General features: G+C 42.2%; 1 long non-coding RNA gene across 1 annotated transcript; it reads right to left on the bottom strand.

Annotated features, from left to right (window-relative positions):
* Positions 1-1,310: 1,310 nt before the first annotated feature.
* On the bottom strand, positions 1,311-4,669 carry LOC106696113. Its single transcript, XR_002827930.1, has 2 exons — positions 4,559-4,669; positions 1,311-2,329 (listed from the first exon to the last, which is right to left on the bottom strand). It is a non-coding gene; the product is annotated as an uncharacterized LOC106696113 (long non-coding RNA).
* Positions 4,670-5,979: the final 1,310 nt, after the last annotated feature.

Raw genomic sequence — 5,979 nt, forward strand, 5'->3', positions numbered from 1 at the left:
GGTCTTCGGCTGCTATAAACGAATTCGAACTTGCACATAAATATGTTTTAAAATTTCTATTTCAATCTGGAGGTGAATATAGGGACTAGTTTAAAATCACCAAGTTCTTTCTTTTTTTTTTTTCCCATTCAGTTTTCAAAATTTGTACACATTTTAACCCTGTATTCTACTAGAGGCCTCCTTATACTGAGTAAATTGTGGTAGGTTGGTTTTTATAAGAGTGACTGTAGCCGAAACCGGTTTGGCTCAGCGGATAGAGCGTCGGCCTGCGGACTGAGGGGTCCCAGGTTCGATTCCGGTCAAGGGCATGTACCTTGGTTGCGGGCACATCCCCAGTGGGAGATGTGCAGGAGGCGGCTGATCGATGTTTCTCTCTCATCGATGTTTCTGGCTCTCTATCTCTCTCCCTTCCTCTCTGTAAAAAATCAATAAAATATATTAAAAAAAAAAAAAAGAGTGACTGTATGTCTCAGTTGACCAGAATGGTACTGGTTTATACCTGTTGTAATTATTAACTCTTCCTTTCATTCTCAAAAGAGTCCCAGTGACTGTGTGGTCAACCATGAAGTCCAAGCCACTTTCCAGTTACTTTTATTACTCTTAATATACAAAGAAAAGATTTAATTTTGTATTTTTTTAGTATTTTTTATTTTTAAATGTAAAAAGGAATATATGTATTTCCTGTCCAATTTCAGTGTTTGATGCTTTTTAATCACAGAATTATTATTTTGAGGGGAGAAAACTTGACTTTGGCATAATTTAAACTCCCCTCCCCATTACCAAAATATGTTCATGAATATATACAAACTCACAATTGGCCTTTTTCCCACCAGAAAGTGGGAAAGTAAAGCCGAAATGCCCTCAGGGCTTGCACATCTGATCTGTCGACCTGGAGAAATGGATTTTAACCATTGCATAGATTTGCAAACCACAGAGGAAAAACCAGTACCCTCATTTTCTTCCGTGCTTGGAGGAGGAGGTGGTGGGCAGAGGAGGCCCAGTGAGCTCTGGTTCTCTGCCCACCGCCCTGTGTCGCCCTCTGCAGTGTCGAAGTGGGAGTGCGCGTGGAGGCCTTTGACTGCCAGGAGTGGTCCGAGGGCCTGGGCCGTCATATCAACAGTGCTTTTCTCATTTATAAAGCTGTCGATGATAAGGAAGAACTGGTCACATTTCCCAAAATCAAACCCATATCTAAGGTAAGTTATTAGCACCATGGACTTTTTCTTTTTTCCTCCAAATTACTCTAATCTTTTGTTGAAATGCCAGGTCCTTGAGTTGTAATGTCATAAAAATGAGCACTCAGAACAAGATCAAGCAGATAGAATTTATTGAAAAGAGCTTGTGCACAAGGGAGTTGACCAGAAAAGAGAGGTCGAGCTCCCGGAGGGTTCTTGTGGATGGCTTGGGGTGGGTGTCGGGCTTGGGGATGAGGAGGAGGTCAGTTGTCCCATGATCGTCACCTGGCGGTGGTTGATCCCGGGGTAGTCACAGATATTTTCCATGGTCAGTGGACCACTCAAAGGGCCTAAAATAATGCTTGGGCAAATATTCTAGTTACCACTTAATAGACAAAGCAACTATTTTGCAGAACACGATGTTAAGAAGGGATCTATTGTGCATTCTTCCCTTTAAGGATGTGATTAGGTTAATTTCAACTATGGGAAGGTTCCTAAGCAAGGAGCCATAGTCAGGCCTCCAAGATGGAGTCCAGATATTACCCCTATACTGTCTCACTGGGGGCCCTGCCTATCGCACCTCAACTGGGCCATGCACTGCTATTGGAAGCATAGTGTCTTCCTTTCCCATTTCTGATTCTCTTCTCCCACTTTACATCCGCATCTCTGTGCTGCTCCACGTTCATGGGAACTACTTGCAGTTGCCTTATTGACAACTCTCACCTGAGCAGCATTCACACAGACACTGGGTCCCAGTTAGCTTCTTCAGCTGACTTGGAAAGAGAGAGACTTAAGATTATAGCACTAAAGTATTAGAAATTTATTGATTTTACTTTGTTGTTGTTGTTTTTTGTTTGTTTTTTAATAAAGGATGATTTTAGACGGTATTGTGGAGCTATTGCACGCAAGAGAATTCGTCTGGGCAGGTAAGGGGCCTAGGTATAAGGATTTTATGGTGTAAGATCTTACCTTGCAAATTGCATAACAAAGAGCTGCTCTCTGGGTGTCTAGTCCCACGTAATGAAAGGAGAGAAGGTCTGATGTTTTCTGACAGTGATGAAAATTGTTCTTCCTGATTGTTCCACCAGTAAAAGCAGCATTTTAAACTGCTGATTTCAGCTCAAGAAAGTGTGTGTCATGGTTACTGTTGTGTGCTAAATACAGGGAAGAAAGCTGTTATTTAACATTTTTATTTTTCCCCCCCAGAAAATATGTTATTTCCCACAAACAAGAGATTCCACTTTGCGTACACTGGGATATTCGCAACCAGGTGACAGTTTTATGATTTGGAGTGCTTCGTGTAAAGATCACATCATTGCAAACACAGAAACTCCCTGTTTAAATGATTCAGGTTGTGCTTACGCAGGTTAGATGAAAAGGTGAATCATAGCAACCAGTCATCTCACCATGAAACAGAACCAAGCTGTCAGTAACTGGTTACCAACCAGTTGCTTTGCTGCCTTGTTTGAGCTGTAGGTACAGTTCCCAAATTACAAACGCAGAATGCTCTGCCTTCAAATGCATCTGAGCTGCATGGGGACATTGTCTTAGCACGATTTTTGCTGAAAACATGCCCACCAGCTTGCATTTTTATCACACAGCAACAAAGTATTAGTTGTTTTCATGTTTGGGGCCATAAAGTGTAAAGGAAAATCCAAGTTTATTAATAAGTTATACTGAAGGGCAATCTTGTCTTTGCTTAGCACACCAACTAAAATCATATTAATTTGCTAAACATACAGGCCTCAGGTTACCTTGTCTGAATTCTGAATTAAGAGTTTGAGACAGAAGTTGTTACCTGTAGCATAGTTTTAAGCTCAACATAATCACTTTGGCTCTAAAAGTACCCATTTTCTAAGCAGAAAATATTCCCATATCTGTGCATTGAACTCACAGCTTTTTAAATATTTGCATTTTAGGTATCCCTGAGTGATGACAATGTGGAGGCTTTCAAAAAGCTGGTGGCCAAAAGTGGTTGGGAGATCACCAGTGCTGTGGAAAAGGTAGGAGGCATCCAGGTGTATGCACAAACAACTCATTATACATCACAAATAAAAATTGTACACCTGAAACCTATTTAATTTTACTAACCAATGTCACCCCATAAATTCAATTTAAAAAATAAATTATCATGGTGGTGGTGGTTCTGCTTGTACTACTGCTTTTAAGAAAGTAAAAAAATCTTTTTGGAAAAGTATTTCTAAAAGTCAAGCCTTGTTTCAGCCCTGTCTCTACTACTCCATGCTGGCTGACTTGGGGTCCTTCAAATATACCCTGCACCCCCTCGCCTCTCAGCTTAGTTCTCATTTCCCATCTCTCTCTTCTCCTCTCCCTCTGCCCAAATCCTAGCTGGTCTTCAAGACCCAGCATAAATGCTTCCCGTAAAGCCACTCCTATCAGCCCTGATTGAAGGAACTTTTCCCTCTACGAACTCCTTTCACAATTACTTCTTTAAAATCCACCTGTCAATGAATTATGCACTGTCTTATGGCATTGCTTCCACAGCTACGTTGAACTGATAACAGAATTAATAGCAATAGAGCTTTTTACACATGGTCTTTTCTCCTAACTAGATTATAAACTTTTAAAGAAAGAAAACTGTCTTTGTATCTCTTCTAACACCTTTTACAATATTTTGTGTGTCATCAAATTTAACTGAACAGGCATCATTTGGATTCTAATTGTATCTGGTTTCAGAGGTATATTAGGAGACCCTTGGAAGCTGGTGCCCACACTAACTAGACTGCATGCTCTCTGAGGGCCCTTTTGCTCACCACTATGGTCCCAGGACATAGCAGTGGCTGTCAGGAGATGCTCGATAATGCCAGCTCTCTGAAACATGTGTACTGTTTTTCATCATCCATGAAGCAGTAGCCTCTAAAATAGGGTAATTATATGATCTCGTTACAAATGGAATTTAACCTGTATTCTTCTGAGCATGAAAGGGAACTTGTTTTCTTGGAGAGTTGGTCTTGGAGAATTTTTTCACTACGCAAAAGTTGGCTTTTCTAACGTAGTAGGGTTTAAAGAGAGCCAACATCAACCTCTGCCTCTCCTTGTCTGCTTCATCTGCATCTGTCATTGATTCTGACAGAGCAGCGATGAGGATTTCCTGCTCCCTTTACCTTCTGAGGAATGGTCCAAATAGCATTCAGTCACGCAGTACTGTACTCGGCACTGGTAAGTCTAGAGAGGTCTGCAGGGGCAGGGTTTAATGGTGACTGCTCAGCCTGATGTTTGCTTTGGCTCTAGGGTAGGAAGCAGCACCATGTGTCTGCAACCTGGGGAGCAGCTTCCAGGAAAAGTGCTGTGACCATCTCCTAGAACTGCTGTAATAGTACCACAAACTGGGTGGCTTAACCAATAAAAATGTATTGTCTCACAGTTATGGAAGCTAGAAGTCTAAGATCAAGGTGTTGGTAGCGTTGGTTCCTCCTGAAGGAGTGAGGGATAGCCTGTTCCAGGCCTCTCCCTGAGCTTCTGGTGGTTTTCTGGCAATCTTTGGTGTTCCTTGGCTTGTAGATGTATCACCCAACTTCTGCCTTCATCTTCACGTGGCGTTCTCCCAGTGTGCATGTCTGCGTGCAAATTTTATATATATATGTATATATGTATATTTTATTGATTTTAGAGAAAGGGAAAGGAATGGGGATAGAGAGATAGAAACATCAATGAGAAACATCAATTGGTTGCCTCCTGCATATCCCCTACTGGGCATTGAACATGTACCCTGACCAGGAATTGAACTACTGACCTCTTGGTTACTGGGTCAATGCTCAACCACTGAGCCACCCTGGCTGGGCCAAATTTTCCCTTTATATAAGGACACAGGTCATATGGAGCCCATCCTACTTCAATATAACCTCATCTCAATTACATCTACAATGACCCTATTTCCAAATGAGGTCACATTCTGAGATCCTACGGGTGAGGACTTTAACATATGAATCTGGAAAGGACACAATTCAACCCTCAGCAAGTACTCAGCCCAGTATTACATCCCACTCCACCCTGGTTAGACCATGGCTTCCCTAAGGCCACACCATGCTTGAGGTTGTGGAATTCACTTGGCCACCTGCCCTCACCTCCTCTGAGACTGCAGAGCTCCAGCAGCCTGGCTTAGAGCTGCATGGCCACCAAGCTTTGATAAGGTGACTTCTCTCTGAATTTACACCGATGAACCTCCTTCTACTTCTGCTGTACAAGGGGCAAAGTTAGGCATACCCATGCTGGGTGAGTCTCAGCCACCAACTGGAGCCCTGTGCATGGTTTTCTCTCTTTGATAAGTGCTCTGGGCCGACATTATGTTCTCCTCCGTGGGCTCTATTGAGAGACAGGCTTGGCGCTGAGGTCAACCGGAGAGGTAAAATGGTATAAGCAAATAGTCCCTTCTTTCCATTCTGAGCTGCTTGTGGTCACTTTCTCATTGCTTCATTCTCTTCTGGAAGATATTTATGTTTAAATAAAGGTTTTCTCCCTCACAGCTTGATTATTCCATCTGCTTGATTCCTGCAGTGAAGTCTTAACCCTGTGTTTGTTTGTCTTCACACAGCTTGTTGCCATGGGAATTATTATAAGATGACAAGTTTCAACACTAACTTCAAAGCACCCTGAAAGAGATGGAGATTTAAAATGGGCAGGAGAGAAATGTGTGCTTAGTGGAACACATGTCTCTGATTATTGGCAAAAGCACAGTAGAAGGAGAGTTCAGAGTAACAGGGATACAGTAATGTTTCAGTATAAGTCACATGGCTCTCCAAGATGGGCCTCCTCTGAGCTAAGGAATAATAGACATTAGAAAGAA

This window comes from Myotis lucifugus, unplaced genomic scaffold (genome assembly GCF_000147115.1).
Source record: "Myotis lucifugus unplaced genomic scaffold, Myoluc2.0 scaffold_9385, whole genome shotgun sequence".
Classification (NCBI taxonomy): domain Eukaryota; kingdom Metazoa; phylum Chordata; class Mammalia; order Chiroptera; family Vespertilionidae; genus Myotis; species Myotis lucifugus.